Genomic DNA, 17,801 nt, shown 5'->3' on the forward strand with positions numbered 1-17,801 from the left:
GACGAGATTAAATGATAGTATATCACATCTCTCAGTTTCAGTTCGTTCACTTTGTGGTACCGGGGTCTTAGCGCCCGGCCGCGGCTCCCAAGAAAGACACCGAGTCCCCCAGAAACCACACCTTTAGTCAGCTCTGACCCGAACCCGTCCGGAGACGTCGGACCTTCTCCAAGCCCAGGCACGCACTGCCACAGTCCCTCGTCACGCTCCAGCGCGCACACGCTGCGCGTGCCCCGAACAGCGTCTTTCTCCTCTTCTGCGCGCCGTTCCCACACTCTCCCCCCCTCCAAAAACAAAGTCAAGACTCGTCGGGCATGTCGATGACGTGGTCGGCCGGGAGAGGGTCGCGGAGGAGGTCCGGGCGGTGGTGAAGCAGCAGGGCAAAGGCAGCAGCGACTGAGTCTTCAGTTCGGGGTCCTGCGAAGGCCGACGCTGCAGCAATGGCGGCAGCCATGCAGTCACGGTGCAGAGCACCTGCCAGGTGCGTGGGCACATGGATTTGCGGCACCCGGCAGTAAGGGCAAAGGCGACGGAGCTCCTCTGCCGTATAGATGGATGGAGGTTCCTGGGGATGTCGATCCGAGAGTAAACGGCCCCGGAAAGGCTCTGGGATATCGGCCGCGGGATCGCCACGTTCAGTACGGGGCTGGAGTTCTCAGGGGAGGCGGGACACCCAGCCAACCGAGCGATCTGCCTCCACGACCGTCCAGGTGGCGACGGTGCGAAGTGTTGGAGGGCGGTGACGTGGCGCCCGGGGAAGCCAGGGATGGAAACGGGCCTGTGCGTACGCAGAATGACCCCATCCCCGAGAGGGCCCAGGAAGATTGCGTGGTGGCGGGGGCATCTACGAGAGCGTGCAGAAGAACATACAAACAAAAAATATTGAAAGGGGACAAAAAAGAGGAAGCCAAGCTGGTACTACGGAACAAGTGAACCCCACAATAACCATAAAGGACTGATCAAGGCTTTACAGAAAAGACAGGTCAAGAATAAACAGAGGAGAAAAAAGAAAATGTGGATAGTAAAAGAAAAAAAAACATTCTGTTATGTCGCTAGCGCCCATACGCAACGCTAGGCGAAGGCGTCCTCTGAAAAGACAAACGATCAGTCCGCGTGGTACCGTTTAAGGTCGGCTATATTAACCGGGCCTGCATGTTCACCGGTCCTGTTGTTGCGTAAAAGATACGTGATGGAAGACAGCTTCTCGCTTACGGTAAAAGGGCCCTCCCATTTAGGAGCTAGCGACGCGGAGAACTTGCGTGAAGCGTCGCTCAGCGGATGAGTGCGCCGGAGAACCATGTCGCCAACCGCAAGCTGAACATCTCGACGACCCCGGTTGTACTGCTCCGCCTGCTGGAGACGAGCAACATCAAGCTGCTCCCGGGCAGCCTGTATCGCGTCACGCAGGCGCTGGCGGACGGCCACAGCATGAGGCGACAGACCAGAACCCGCGTCCGTTTCTGGAAGTGTCCTGTCGAGAGGAAATGGCATCTCCCGACCGTAATTCAGATAAGCCGGCGTAAACCCGGTTGAACGATTCACCGTGGTGCGAGTGGCAAATGCAATCTCAGGCAGCTTAGCATCCCAATCCTTGTGTTGCTCCGTATGAGCAATTAGCATCGCCTTGAGGTTGCGATTCACACGCTCAGTTATGTTTCTCTGAGGGTGATAGGTGGTCGTACGTTTGTGTTTCACGCCTACAGCTCGGCAGTTGTCCTCAAACAATTTGCTCGTAAAATACGTAGCATTATCCGTTATGAGCTGTGCAGGAAACCCAAAGCGCGAAAACACTTCCATTAGGCACCTCCATACATTCGGTGTATTGACGGTACGTAGCGGGAACAGCTCTACCCACTTCGTGAAATGGTCCGTCACCACAAACAAATAACAATTCCCACGCGGGCTGCGGGGGTAAGGGCCCATGATATCGCAAGAAACGATTTGCCAGGGGCTCTTACTCTCAACAGACTGCATCAATCCGGGCGGGCAAGCGACGCGGGGTTTCGCTGTCTGACACACGTGAGAGCTCCTGGCGTACCGCAGCACATCCTGCCTCATTCCCGGCCACGTGACAGTCCGACATAACTTCTCATAAGTTTTGCTGCCAGAGCTGTGTCCAGCCAGAGCTGAATCATGAAAGTAACGGACGAAAGCCCTCCGAAGCTTACGCGGTACAACAGCGCGGAATGGGGAATTAGCTTCGTCATCGTCCTGCGGGATATACCGTAGCAGGAGACCGTCTTCCGCCAACACATATGTATCAAACTCACCGCTGTTGCTGGTGGGAGCTGCGCCCTGTGCCCCGACGTGCTCAATGATCTTACGCCAGAGTCCGTCGGCACGTTGCGCCCCGAGAAGATCTGCCCTGCTCACCAGCGTACCCCAGCGTGCGTCAGCATCCACTGCAGCCACCAGCGCCGGCGCTTCCGCGTCCGAGGATGGCGGCAGCGGCGCGCGCGATAGCGCGTCAGCGACTTGGTTCTGCGAACCCTTCCTGTGCTGGATAGTAAAATCGTAGCGCTGAAGCGCAAGCACCCAGCGCACAAGACGACCAGCAGGGTTCTGCAAACGCTGCAGCCACGTTAATGCCATGGGGTCTGTCTGAATGGTGAAAGAGGCACCGTCAAGATACATGTCAAATTTCTTTAGTGCAAACACAATTGCCAGACACTCACGTTCTGTGACCGTGTAATTGCGCTCAGCCGGAGTGAGCGTATGGCTAGCAAATGCGACCGGACGGAGAACGCCCTCAAACTCCTGCATCAGCACTGCGCCCAGTCCATAGTCGCTAGCATCGGTCTGCAACACAAATTGCTTGTTAAGGTCCGGTATCCTTAACGCCGCTGTTGTCGCGATTGCGCGAGACAGTGCTTCAAAAGCTTGCTGTTCAGCCTCTGCCCATTGCCATTTCACGCCTTTCCGTAGTAGCTGGTTCAGCGGACGTGATAGCTCCGCACAATGAGGGATGAAGCTGCGGTAAAAGGCTATCATGCCCAAGACGCGCTGCAAGCTCTTAACGTCACGCGGGCACGGATACTCTGTAATTGCTTTCAGTTTGGCATCGTTAGGGCGAAGCTCTCCCTTGTCCACGACAAAGCCGAGCAATTCAACTTTGCTTGTCGCGAGTTGGACCTTCTTAGGATTGATGGTGAGGCCGGCGCGTTTCATGCGGTCAAGCACATCTCTGAGACGCACGAGATGCTCCTCAAAAGTGCGCGAAAAGACGACGACGTCATCCATATAGGCCATCGCGTACTTATAACGTACATCGTCAAGGACGATGTCCATTAATCTTTGAAACGAGCTCGGGGAGTTCTTCAGCCCAAACGGCATGCGCACAAACTCGAAAAGACCCCTGTAGCATGTGAAGGCGGTTTTAGGAATATCATCAGGGTGCATTTCAATTTGCAAAAAGCCGCGTGAGCAATCTAGAGTGGTAAACACGCGGGCACCACCAAGCGAGGAAATGATAGATTCTACGGCAGGAAAAGGATATGCGTCTCTTACAGTTACGTCGTTGAGACGACGGTACACTCTAAACTTTTTTCCCTCCCATATACTCCCTATAGGTTCTTTTTCGCCTGTCCTCTAGTGGTCCTCCTTGTAGGAGTTTTTTTACTACATGGAACAGGGAGGTTTTGTTTACCTCCTCAAAACAGGGCGTTTTTAGGTTATAGAAAGGAGGTATTAAGGGAGTGTTAAGAAATGTTCGGGAGAATTTAAGGAGGTCAAAATGGAGTATTCTTTACTTCCTGAAGGGAGTTTTTAAGTGATATTTATGGAATTTTTAGGCGGTTGAATAGGAGCATATTATGGCTCCCTTTGGGAGTACTTATGTTAGTTTAGGGGCGTTTTTAGGAGGTTCAAGGGAAGCATTTACTTCTTTTGAATGGAGTTTGGCGAAAGCTTGGGGAGTTTTGTAGGCCATCCGAAAGGAGGTTTTCAAGGCCACAAGGAAGAATTTCTAGTTCCCTGCGGGAGTACTGATTTCACACGGTTTTTCTCGATTTCAGGTTTATTTCGAACGAACTATCGCAGACAAGTTTACATGGTACATGGTGTACACAAGGAGGTTCCGAAATAAATACTTATGACGACGTGATATTGGAAATCACAAATGGTGCATTGCTAAATAACACGCCAGTTAGGAATTGAAGACAGCAATACGATGATAGTTGAACAAACCGTAGAAACAATATTACTACAAGAACTGGAAATACGCGAAATACAAAGATAGGCACAAACACAGCCGCATGGTAAGTGAAATCATTATACAATACTAGCGGATCCAGAACGCGTCAGTACTTATCAGAACTTATCAGTACGCATCAGCGCTCAGTACACAGTGAAAAAAATGGCTGCAGTGGTTTACAACAACAAAAAAAAATTCAGTAGGTGGTGAAATGAGCGAGAGCTGTGTGCTAGTTGAACAAATTGTAGAAACAATAATAATACAAGAACTGGAAATACTTGAAAAACAGATAGGCACAAACACAACCGCATGGTAAGTGAAATCATTATATAATACTAGAGGATCGAGAACGAGTCAGTATTTATCAGAACTTATCAGTACGCATTAGTACTTAGTACACAAAGTGAAGAAAAAATGGTTGCAGTGGTTTACAACAAAACAATTTTTTAATTTGTGGTGAAATGAGCGAGAGCTGTGCAACGATTTGATATTGAAAGGTAACAAGCTTTTTGTAGGTGGTAAAGACACAAGAGATAAATGATGTAGGAGACAGACTGCAGTGAGATGGCTATGGATAAATGAGTAATATAATGAACGTAAAATATGCTGCGGAAAATACCAGTTCGTTTTGATAAAGACACAAATGCGCCAAGAAAAGTGACCGAGTCTGACGGGTTAATTGCAATGATATAGAACAGAATGGGTGGTATCGCGACAGCTTCTTTAGAGTGAGAACAAAAAGCCATGAAAATCGCGTTTTTCGGATAATTTTTAGTTGATTCATTTCGCACCAGTTGCCAGTAAGGCGAGCCCTCTTATAACGCACACAACGGGAAACCGAAATCACTTCGTTATATCCGTTTATTCGCTATATCTGGACAGAAAATCTATGTATACCAATGGTAACGGGAAACGAAGATTTATTCGCTATAGCCGCTATATCGTTAAAACCGGGTTCGCTATAGGTGGGCTATACTGTATTATTTAGATAACTGTTTCAAGTTAAAGTAGTTTGTTAATATTATTGCTTCACTGAAAGATAGCTGTATTATCAGCATACAGAAAGGCCCATTAAATATCCCCTTTTCAGTAAAAAAAGAAAAAAGAAACAGTCAGAAATATAATACGGAATTCTTTTTCACTACTATCCAATGATTGCAGGATTGAAAACAAATATTAGTGAGCGATATTGATGCGATAAAAGTTAAGTAGTTCTAAATCGTTCACACGTGGTTTGCTGCTGGCAAGGTCCAAAAAGGCATGTTCCACAAGCGTTAGAGCTCTGTATGCCTTCTTGGGATATTGAATGTTGAAAACCCAGAACGATGCAAACAGACTACACAGTCCTCCCAGTAAAGATGATGCAGTCAAGACACGCTGGCCATCGATGTGGAGGCTAACTTCCCCGTTCACGGAATGCAGGGAGGAAGTCAGAGGAACATCTGCCTGAAAAAGCAAAAAAGAAAAAAAATGCCCCACACGTAAAATTCAAGACAGACACTATGGTTAAATGAACCTAATAATTCGGTACAGTAATAAAATTGTAAGGACAGGTTCCCTGCGAATTCCAGTACCTAAATTAGGAATGCAAAGGCTTCATAAAACCAAGTGCCAGTAAATTAACCGTCGTGGATTTGGCACCAATAAAAAAGATATTACTTCCGCACAATATACTCGAGCACAACTTTAAATGACAGTGAAGATAAAATGCAAGTCTCTGTAGGTTGATAATTAGTTTTTGTTTTTGACTGAAAAACACTTTGGTATTGCATGATTTTGTTAACTGCTGTCTCTTGCTTTAAGATGCCAGCTTGCATCTATTCAAGTGAATGGGCACACAGTTAAAGATGCGAACCCTTACACTGCCTCTCCCCTACCATGGTGGCTGACTTTCATAGAAAAAGTGCAGCTTTTTCGAGCTGGACGGCTGTTGCAAGCCGTGGCAATACTCACTTCTGCTGGAGGGGCCAACTTGGTTTCCGAATGCAGCCTTGCCTTGTACAGCACAGCCTATCCTGCCTTAAGATCTATGAAGTCATTCAACTCGATCATGTATCAGGATCTGCAGAAGAAAATCGTGTCAGCAAATAATGAATTCATGCCGGACAGGCACCCACTGTTTCAGTTATACTTGCAGATACCTCCACCTATTTCCCTCCTGGTGTTACATCCAAAGCTAATTTGTTACGACTTGTCTCATCAAGTATGGTCATCTGTCATAACACAGCTAGTCATACAGGTCAGTCCTTCACTGGGTCAGAAAACACTGTCTTTTTTTTACAGTAGTGATAAACTAGGCGACTCAGTCATCCGTATTCTGACAACTTAATATTCTGTGTCACCGAGCTGACAAGCATGATTGGTGCATAAGGCCATTTGTAGCCGCAACCATTACTACAGCCTTGTTAGCTAACGTAAACCTCGTTCATGGCACCAAATTACTTGTGATTGCATGGCAACTGGCAACCAAAAAAAAAAAAACAGCTGAAATGGAAACGCTATTCTCGCAAACTTACCAATGCTGCATGCCACACACACCTGCCTAAGTTAATTTACCGTGATTGTAGAAGTTTCCGTCACGCAAAACCACAGTGCACTTTTTGGAGCTGCAAGCTCCGTGTCAAAATCGAGTGTCATATGAATCGAGTAATTTTTGTGTATGGTCTTACTATTGATTATGACAAATTTATTACCAACAAAAGAAGAGTGTGTGCATTGTTCTTCTAAAAAATGATATACTTTTTTATGCCCGGCAGACTTGTGTCATGCTACGGCAAACTCGGTTCTCTTCCATAAGGGCATGAATTTGTGTTTTTAATTACGTGGCCTTAGCTGGCGACTGACGGGCCCCGATTGTATACAGACCCCTCATTATCATCCGAAAGGGAATAAAAACATTTCGGTTTCGAACCACGTCGCCGTCGTGGTCCACACTATATGCATTTAATCGTTCGATAGGCTCATAGCATCTTCTACGCACGTCACCGTTTCCTTAATAGGGTACGCTGTTAGATGTGAAGAGTCGACTCAAGCGAGCAAACAACCCCACCGAATCTACAGGGCACAGTTTTCGAAGGGGGTGGCCGTCTGATCTGCGGCTTTCGCCGACCAAAGCGCTAAGAATGAGTCAGAGCCCTGAATGAAAACAACACAAAGACTTATATTTGGACAGGCAAGCCATCAGGAGCGTTAACAAATAGATATTACAAAGTAGAGAAGTTAACTAAAAAGAACACGAGCAGAGTCCCACAATATTCACCGACCGGGCCCGACGATGCACCGCTGTCGGAGGCGATTCGGCTACCTGACTAACCGTCACGTTGCTTTGAAACGACTCCGCGCGCGACAAACGATTTCATCTCGAATGCCCTGTTACAAACCGGCCTACAAAAGAATGCGAATGCATACCCCAAAAGCACAAACAAGTACAATAAAACGAGTGTGCGCTTTTTTCTTTACCCGTGCGTGTACGTGCTGTGTGCGGCACGGGTACTTCGCAGTTAACCCAATCCAAACGTTTGACAAACGCATCGACCGATAACAGACCACTTACCAGCGAGCTGTCCACAGCTGTCGCCGTATCCAAATGATGTTAGCGGCCGTTCCTCGTGTGACAGGGGCACATAAAAATATTTCCACCAAATGGCACTACTTGTCCTTCTCAAATAAGAAAAACGATGGCCCAAGGCGAGGCTTGAAGCTCCGGCCGCACCGAGTCACCGGCCGCGCTGCGTTGATAGCACGGAGGTTGTTTACATCCGGGCAGCAAGTCGTGCCGCCAGGGCAAGTTGAGTCGCTGCAGTCGGGTGCGTTGGCGCGCTGGCACGAGAATTTCAATCGTCTATATATGCGCAAGCAAGCGAAGCAGATGAGCATTGCAATTGTTTGCAACGGCGAGAACTGTCTCTTTGTTATCAGCAGAGTTTGACAACATCTATCGCCAAAATAAACAGATTGAAACAACACGGCCGCGCTGTCTGCCTGTGATCGCGCTGGCTGAAGCATCTATACGGGTATACGTACGGTATGGGGTTTGTAGCTGCATGCAACCGGCGCGTCCTGCTTACTCGTTCTAATTAGCGTTAGGCCACGGTTGAAGTGTTGATACACGGAAACAACAGAAGACTAACATGGCGACCGCCCGCTTGAGATGATTATCCCAGATGGGGAGTTTATTTCGGACGTGGTACTACACAAGGAACCGAACGCCATCTCACAAATGGTGTTAAGAGGTTCTAAATCCTCCCGTTTTCTACACGGATGGGCAACGGTACTACCATGGAGGTTCGTCCACATTTTTAAACCATGCCTAGGGGGTACATTTTTTGCTATAAGTACTTTTCAGGGCACATAACTTGATTAAAACTCCATTTCCGGCTAGTTTGCGTTTACAGTGTAGTCCACGCAGAGACGCACACTGCCGTCTTTTTTTGGCGCCAACACGACTGGAGATGCATGGGCGCTCTGCGACGGCCGCACAACCCCCGGGTTCAGCATCTCGTCAAGGGCGACATCCAGTTTCGCCTTCTTCTGGATGCTGAGCGGACGTGGATTGCAGCTCCAAGGAGGGGCGACTGCCGTACCAATGCGATGTTGAAGGACGGTTGTCCGCCCAGGGGCCTCCGTGAACATTTCGGCAAACGGCTCCAGCACATAGGCGAGCTGCTCCCTCTCAAAGTCACTGCAAGGACACTCCTCAAGCAACTGCCTGATTCGCTCAGGCAACACCGATTTCGTTCCGACTGCGGCTGACCTTGGCACGGTACAGATATGAGTTGACGCCACAAAAGGTATCAGTTCTGCGTCATTGCCCAATCTGTAACCACCACCCGCCAAGTCAAGCAGGAGGCCCTCGCGAATAATGAAATCCCTGCCCAAAATCATGGGCACCGCCAAACCCGGGCAGTACGTAAAGCGCTGCCGACACCTTCTGCTTGCGTAAGAAATGCGCAAGCGCACAGCACCACGTGCTTGAACAACAGCACCATTGGCCACTTGCAAACGGGTGCTGAATTTGCGCAACTTGACACCACGTGCTCGGCAAAGTTCAAACACTGTATCGCCAATTAGCGACAAACTGCCGCCAGTGTCAATCAAGGCGTCAATGTCCACTCCAACCACGTAAACAGAAACATGCGGTGCTATGGGCTGTGCCGGCGCTTCAACACGACAAGCAGAGGGTAAAAAACACAAGTTCTCGCCGTTCGTCATATCCGGAGCCCATAGCGATGCTTTGGTGGCCATTAGCATCGCGGGCCGTACTCGTTTCCCTTTTAATTCCTTTTAAGATTCCGTGTTCCCCCCCTCCCCCCAAGAATAAAGAAAAATAAAGTGGGGAACAATACCCGCTCCAGCAAGGCTATGGCAGGTTTAAAGCCAATATAAAATAAATGAATGGGGCTAAAAGCCAAACTTTCTCTTTTTTTAATGAAAGCCAATTTGCAGGGTTAAAAAAAAAAAAACTACTTTTCACGTTCCATACGCTCGGGCAGCAGGTACATAGAACGTGAGAAGAGAGTCGGCAATCAAGGATGTGAATGAAAGTAAACAAAGAAAACAGGTAGCAAAATGTCCTAATTGTGAAGTGCAGTTGAAAAATGTAGTAGCTAGCAGCGTGAAAAACAAAACCCGGAGAGGCAGCAGAGGAGAAAAAAAAATACAAATACATATGGTGTTTCACTTATAAAGTTCGCCACAAATGTCCGTCTAGAGGTAGCTGTTTTAAAATGAAAGTCCAGTTGGGGTATTCCCGTTCACGAGAATATCTAACTGCGACGCCCTGCTGAAACAGCGAACACATTATGCACAGTATCCAGGAAATACAAAACGAAGCACCGCCGAGGCACTGTAAAGGTAATAAATAGAAAGTCACTGGGTCCAGCGTAAACACTGCTGCCACTCACTGTCACATGGTACACGCGATAAAAAAAAAACGATACCACGCTGAAGAAAGGCACGAATTGTCCCAGGGAACAGGACTCCAGAGAGAACACGTGTTTCCTGTCATGTGCACACAACACACAACTTGAGGGAAAAAAAAACACACGCACTGGAGAGCCGCACAGATCACACGTGACATGTTGGGCCGCAGGAATGCCCAGGCTTGTGGATGGTACGTCGCCGATGAAGGACCATTGGAGACACACCGGCATCACACGTCGGGTAAGGAACGGGAAATGAAGTCGACGAGCTCGATTAGGATCTGGATGGCTTCAGAATTATCCAATAGATGCCGAAGGTTTGGCGGTTCAAGTGGTGGCCGCACGATGCGAAGCAGTCGTTGAATGTATGATGACGTTTTTGAACACTGCGTCAGATAGTGAGAGACGGAAGTGGCGGCCGCACCGCAAAAGCACAGGCAGTCCGGCGTAAGTTCGAGACGGAAGAAATAGTGAGGGAATCGGCCATGTCCAGTTATAAGGTGAGTAAGTTTTTTAGACGGCGGAAAAGAAGCAGGCAGATTGAGAACACTCGGAGTCCAGCGGAATAATTCTGTGTCACTGTTGTTCGATGACCACGCCTCCTGCCACAATAGGCGACCTGCTTTCAATAGCGACGAGCGGACCATATGTTTGGATATTTTCCCGCACACATCCTGTCCTCGCGTAGCAGCACTTCGCGCGACTGCGTCGGCGATTTCGTTTCCCCACACGTTAGAGTGCGCTGGCACATGGTACAAGGCCAAGGAGACCGAGTTCGAGAGCAAGAGAATGTCCTGTTTCAATTGATGGATTGTGGAGGACTTATTGAAAGGATTGTTGAGTGCCAGAAGTACAGAAAGACTGTCAGAGTATATATTGACAGGAGAGGAAGGCCTATTGTCCAGGAGGAACTCGATGAGTTTTTGCAGCGCTATCACTTCAGCGTCAAAGGATGTAGTGGGAGAAACTAAACGGAACCTTCTTACGGCGTGCACGCGGTCAGGCCCGTTCAGAATGACAAAGGCTGCTCCAGCCGCAGTGGGTGTGTGGGAACCGTCTGTGAAAGCGTGGAGAGCGGAGAGATGAAGTCGCTGGTTCGCCTCCGCGCTCGTCAGGCGGCCACTTCGGACACGAAGACGTCGCGCAGGGTGAGTGGCGAGACCGATGGGAAGGTCTACGTCGGCAGGTCTGAAGGAAACCGAGTGGAATGTGATTGATTGTCGATGATGAAACAGTAAAAAGATGCGCACAGCGATGTCAAGGTGAATGTGTAACGGGAGCGCATTGGCGATAACCTCAAGGGCTGCTGTCCTCGTCGTGGTGTAAGCTCCCGTGATCGCGAACAATGATGACCTAAGCAATGAGTGAACTCGAGCTTTTAAACTATGGTGTTGATTTAAGTGCCACCAAGCGGGAGCGGCGTAGGAAATTGCAGGAAGGACGACCAGATGATGCAGTTGACGCAGATGAGAACGGTTGACGAGGGTGTGCATGCGTGCAAATCTAGTGAGTGAAGCAGCCATTTTCTCAACAATTGATTTTAAATGATTGGTGTGGGCCACAAAGGTCAAGTGGTTGTCAAATACAACTCCTAGCAGTTTCATTTCGGTGACTTGCTTGAGGGTTACACCAAAAAGTCTGATGGTAGGCTTCCGTATCGCACCTCGGTCACCTCTTGAAACGAGGAGGCAAGAACATTTGGAAGGGATTAGCCTTAGCTTCGCCTTCTCTGCCCAAGTAGTAATCTTGGAAAGCGTTTCATGGGCAGTGGCTTCTAGTTGACGGCGCGTGCGCGCGTGAATGACGATAACCGTGTCATCTGCGTAGGCCTGTAAATACGTGTCTTCCGGCATAGGAATGCAGAGCATGTCAAAAATATAGGCATTCCACAAAAGCGGGCTAATGGGAGAACCTTGAGGAGACCCCTTTGTTGTGAAGTGGGTAATGTTTCCTGAGAACGCCTCGTAACGAACAGTGCGCCCTTCAAGGAAAGATTTTAGCAGCTCATAGATGTTTCTAGGGCAATTGTGTGTGCGAAAAAAGTACAAAAGTCGGGGGTGCCAAATAGTGTCAAATGCCCCAGCGAAATCAAGGGATATAACAAGAGACAGACCACCATGGTCTCGATGGTGTTGCAGACGGCTACGCAAATCAAACAAAGCCGTTGTTGTGTTGTGTCCCAAGGTAAAGCCATACTGATGTGGATGAAGGAGCCCTGAACGGTGTAGAAAATAGTAAAATCGTGAATTTAGCATTCGTTCTAGCAGCTTCCCAATCATCGACGTAATGCATATTGTCCTGTATGAAGAAGGCTCCGTTGGCGGACGTCCAGGTTTCAATAAAAATTTAACGTGGGCTTGCTTCCAGTGAGGAGGAAAATAGCCAAGAAGAAGGCAAGAGTTGAACACGTGAAGCAGGAACGAAGAGATGTGGTGAACAAGAAGATGAACCATGGGAGTGGTGATGTTATCAGGTCCCGGAGCAGAACCCAAATTCAGTTTTCTGGAGGCCAATCGCAACTCATCCAGAGTAAAAAGCTCGTCGTGGACTTCCGCGTGGTATCTAGTTGTGGCAATGACGACCCTCAGTGCTTTGTGGGCCAGAGTGTCGTCTTCATGGCAATCAGAAGGGAAGTGAGTTTTCAGGAGGAGACCTGCCGACTCTAATGTGCTTGTTGTCGACTTATCATCCGGTAAGTGCAGAGGGGATAAAACAGAAGGTACTCGGTGCTTCCGAAACGCGGCTTTGAATGGTTGCCCGAACAAGCTCTTGCGGGACGCATCTGCACATGCCTGTCTTAGGGCCTTGTCCTTGGCGATCTGTATGTGCTCTCTGTAGGCGGCGAGACTCCTGTAATAAACAATACGATGATTTGCCCGCAAGAGTGGATCCCGGCACTTTTGGTGCCGCCTCCGCAATACTCGCACCGCCGATCTTTCCCTCGCCAGAGCGTCGCTCCACCACGCGTTTCCCCTGTGTTCCTTCAGGGGTCGTTCAAACTTATTTTTTAATCTGGCTAATTTGGAATAGAAAACGTCCAGAACTGTGTTGAGGGCGGACTTCGTACAGACATCTTGCGGGTTAAAATTTTGAATCCAATCATCCGCTGCCAATTCCTCAACCAAATATTGTAATGATGCCTTGGTAAGTCGTCTTTTCAAGGGCAGTGGAAACCGTTGCAGGCCGAATACTACGTACTTGTGATCTCATAAAGTTGGCGTGTCATGTACATTCCACAAACAATCACCTTCCCAAATGGGACCGGAAACAAGGGTAAGGTCGATCCAAGACTCCGAGTAGGCATTTTGAAAGGTCGCTACCGAATTTGGGTCATTCAGTATTTTGAGTCGGTTTGAATGGATGAAGTGGGCGAGCTGGGCGCCGCGGGAGTTCAAAACATCGCCTCCCCAAATGGGATTCCGGGCGTTGAAATCTCCTGCCAATATCACATTCGTAGCACAGTATCGTTCGAGGACGTCATTAATCCGAGACAAAATAAAGTCCATCGGCACTGATGGCGCAGCATAAGTAGCGATCAGAAGCATGGTGGACTGCTGATTTGGAAGTCGCAGAGCTACAATATAAGGAGACACGGTGAGGGGAAAGACATCAAATTTACGCCGGGGTATGAGGACCATGCATCGGGGAGTGTCTTGATGCAGAAAACGAAGCCAATTGGGTGGCACTCCAAGCACGGTTGATCCGCTGGCATATGGAGCACAAACAATAGCCACATCAATGTGCTCTGCCTCAACGAAATCAACAAGATGTGGAGTTGCCGCACGAGTGTGGTCTAGGTTTGTCTGAAGAAATTTTAAAGAATCCATGTGGAATTTTGAGCGGTCGGTTGGTTGGAGCTGGAGCTGTTGTGCTAGGCGGAAACGGTAGAGGGCGAGGTAGATGTCGGAGTGGTGTCATAAATAGTTTTTTGACGCATGCGGGCAACCCTCCATTCGATCGTAAAACAGCACTGTGCGTTGAAGGTGTGGTTGAAACGTCGCCCTGCGGCGCGACACTCCCTGCACACAACGTTCTCTTTGTCGGCAAGGGTGCAGTCTTCTGCGAGGTGATCACCCGCACAGTACAAGCAGCAGACACTCTCCGAGTTGCATCGTAGAGCGACGTGGCCGTATGTGCAACAACGACTGCACGCCGCCACGTAGAAATTTTCTTTAATGGGACAGGACGTCCATCCGATCAATAAGCGATCTTTCGCTTTCAGGATGTGGTAGACGGACGGCGAAACCTCCACAATATGGACGTTATTACCAGTACGGTCTTTAAAGTAGGTCCTGTGTTTAAACTCTTCATCGCGGATATTCAACCCATTGCGAGCATTGATGTTCGTGCGCAATATACCTGGAACGATGCTGGGGTCTACACCACTACTTTTAAACTGTGGCAAACGGCGTGGAGGACGGATGACTTTGATGGCTGTTCTAAGCTGAGTGTTTCCTTCGATGGCTTTTTCGAGATTCTCAATCGAAGCTCGGTCCGCAGACACTACCGTCAGCCCGGTGCGGTTGGGAATGAGTTTAACTTGTTTCACTCCGATTCCGGATGGATCGTTGCCAAAAGTTGATTTGAGCAGGGTAATAGTTTCGGGGCCAGGATGAGCAGATGGAAGAAGAGGCCTAATGTGCAAAACGTGGTTTGGGTCAGTTGCAAGAGGCCTAACTTCTTTGTCTGGGTGGTGCTGCACAGGCTGAAGGGGAGGATAGAGTGACGGTTCGGGGACGCGTGCATTGCACGCAGAGTCCCTGGGATTACGCAGAGCATTCGCGAAGGACTGCCGCGGGACAGGTGGTGGATTATGTGGGATGACTTCTTCATGGCGGCACTCCGCTAACTGCGATCGTAGCTCGTCGATCGTGCCTTCGGCGCGGGATAACTTCGTACGTAGGGACATGAACATTGTCTGCAAGTCGAAGAAGATGTCCATAATCCTTTCGCGCACTGGGTGCAATACTTTGTTTCTTCCATCACTGAGAACATTTACGAGCTGCTTCCCTTTGTCGCAGAGGAGGGAGGTATCTTCTTCTCTTTCGACAGGCGATCCCTCAAAAGGGTGCGTCGGACGCGCCACAGGGCTGGAAGCACGGACACTGTCAGTGTGAGCATGATCCCGAGGGGGATTGCACCCCTCTGCATGATGATGACTACCTTGGGGATTGCCAGCTAGTAATGGCTCTTCATCTTGAATCTCTCGTTGAACATCACCGTTCGGACCGTTAGCGCCGTCTGCAAGTGACCCACGAGATGCTTGGCGGAGCGCGACGGGTGGTTGATGTTCCATTGCGTCCCTGAAGTGAGATCGCCTCGGGCGCTTCAATGCAGGTTTCCCTGCGGCCTATACACGATGGCTTCCAACCCACACTAAGCCTAACCGGCAAACCGGGCTCCTACAGTCAAACCCATTGCCTTGGGAAAAACATGCAGGCTCACCGGCACCACCGGAGACGCTCGGACGAAGGAACGTGCCGCTGATTAATCACCTCGAGGTTCGTGGACTGGAAAATCACGCTGCGAACACAGAGCAGAAAAAATCGTGGCTTCGTCTTCCTCTGCCTCGGAAAAAATTTTTTTTTCCGAGGCAGAGGAAGACGAACTCGTTTCCCTGATGGCTGTTGATATTTTGGCGACGAGCCATCACCTCAGGACACTCCTGGCGGAAGTGTCCAGGCTGTCCACATCGGTAACAGCCGCCAGCTTGATTTCCATTGGGCGCGTAGCCCCGCGACCCTCCCGTCTCGACGACCGGACGAGAAGGACCTCTGGAGTTCAGAGGATTTCGTTGCCGACCCCCAAGGGAGAGACTCGGGTCGGGGAGCGGTGAGCCTGCCAGTAAAGAGGGCCTGTTTTCCCAACGCAGGAACCCTGGCTCTAACCGCTGCGGGGAGTTCCCGCCGTGGGCTGCACCATCTAGTGGTCTTCCGCGCTCCAACTGCCTGTCGCCAAGGGCAGAAGGACCTCGTGCGCGGGGGGAATTCAAGCCCGCCGCTGCCGTACGCGGCTGTGGACTTCGCTGTGCCGAAGTCTCATAGGTGTCTCTCCATGCGCAAGCTGGCTCAAGTGCCTCCCCTACTGGCGGAGGGGGTACATAACTCAGCTCTCATATCAGAGCGTCCTCGATTGCTCGAGCTGATCGCGCCATCTCCTCCAAACTGGAGTAATCACGACCGTGCAGGAAAGGTCGGAAGCGCGGATGGCAACGCCGCAAAACGTGCTTTACCATTTCCGCGTCAGACGCACCCGGGAGAGCTCGCTTGAAGAGCTCCTGGATAGCTCGAATGTATTCGAGCAAGCCCTCGCGCGGGTGCTGCGTACGTGCCTCCAGCTCACGGCGGATGCGGTAGTCGTAGTCGGGAGGCAAGAACTCCTCGCGGAAGCGTGCCTCGAAGTCGGCCCAGGACGCGAACGGGGTCTGGAGGCGCCACCAACGACCAGCCGATGCCTCCAGGGCAACCGGCAGGACACGGGTCAACACGAACTCGTCCGAAGCACCCGACGCCGTCTTGTAAACATTGAGATCGTTCAGGAAGTCCGCCACGGATTTGAAGTCGTCATAGCCGGTGAACCGTGGCACTGCGAGGCTCGGGTGGAATGCCGGCACGCGCTGCGGCGCCTCGAGGCTCGTGGGGGGCGCATGCCCGGAACCCGCGGGCCCCACCTGCAAATTCTCCAAGCGATTAACAAGATTCTCGCAGAGGCGTGCGATCGGGCCCAGGGTAGCGACGACCTCCGAGGCATCCGATCCAAAGCCAGCACCGTGAGGGTCGGCCGAGAGGCTCCGTCGAGCAGAAGGCGTGGCTGCACCCCGGCGAGGCCTACGCTCCATGATGGAATCCGGTGCACCACGAAACGAAAAAAAAAAGGCACACAGCGATTACAACCGCCGTGCTATCACAAGGGAAATGCCACTGTTTGCGAGAAAAGCGACACAAAAATCTCCAGAGAATTACCGGGGAATACCCCAGACACCAGCGACGCGAACAGCGAACGCTCTAGAACAAAGAGGAAGAAGACCACAATGTCTTTCCCGAGAACCAATGGCCGGCCCCACGTTCAGGGCGCCAAATGTGGTACCGGGGTCTTAGCGCCCGGCCGCGGCTCCCAAGAAAGACACCGAGTCCCCCAGTCAGCTCTGACCCGAACCCGTCCGGAGACGTCTGACCTTCTCCAAGCCCAGGCACGCACTGCCACAGTCCCCATAGGTCGGCGTACTCACTCGTGAGTACACTCATTTGTACTCATTTGTACTCAAACTCACGAGTGAGTACGATGATGAGTGAGTACACACCCAGAAAAAAAAGTGAGTATGATGACGAGTGAGTACAGGGGTAAGTCCACTACTCGTGAGTACAGTACTCATGAGTAGTGTGAGTACTCATGAGTACAGAATTCATGAGTATGATTACTCGTGAGTTTGAGTACTTGAGCATGAGTACTCATGAGTGCACAGTACTCACGAGTACACAGTACTCGTGAGTACACAGTACTCATGAGTACACAGTACTCATGAGTACAATACTCATGAATGCTGGTTTTGCGAGCGCTTGCACTCTTGAGTATGTGCACGCGTGAGTACAGTACTGCAAACAAGTTTTATCACGAGCTCGAGTTTGGACGCGCGTGTACGAGTCGCAAACATTAGCAGTGCCGCTGTGCAGCTTAACTGTCAAGGATGG

General features: G+C 50.1%; 1 pseudogene; it reads right to left on the reverse strand.

Moving 5' to 3' along the window:
- Nucleotides 1-298: 298 nt before the first annotated feature.
- Nucleotides 299-16,951, reverse strand: LOC144167846 (uncharacterized; annotated as a pseudogene).
- Nucleotides 16,952-17,801: the final 850 nt, after the last annotated feature.

The sequence above is a fragment of the Haemaphysalis longicornis genome, unplaced genomic scaffold, assembly GCF_048455015.1.
Source record: "Haemaphysalis longicornis isolate Haplotype H1 unplaced genomic scaffold, Haemaphysalis longicornis Haplotype H1 scaffold_2, whole genome shotgun sequence".
In the NCBI taxonomy this organism is placed as follows: Eukaryota; Metazoa; Arthropoda; class Arachnida; order Ixodida; family Ixodidae; genus Haemaphysalis; species Haemaphysalis longicornis.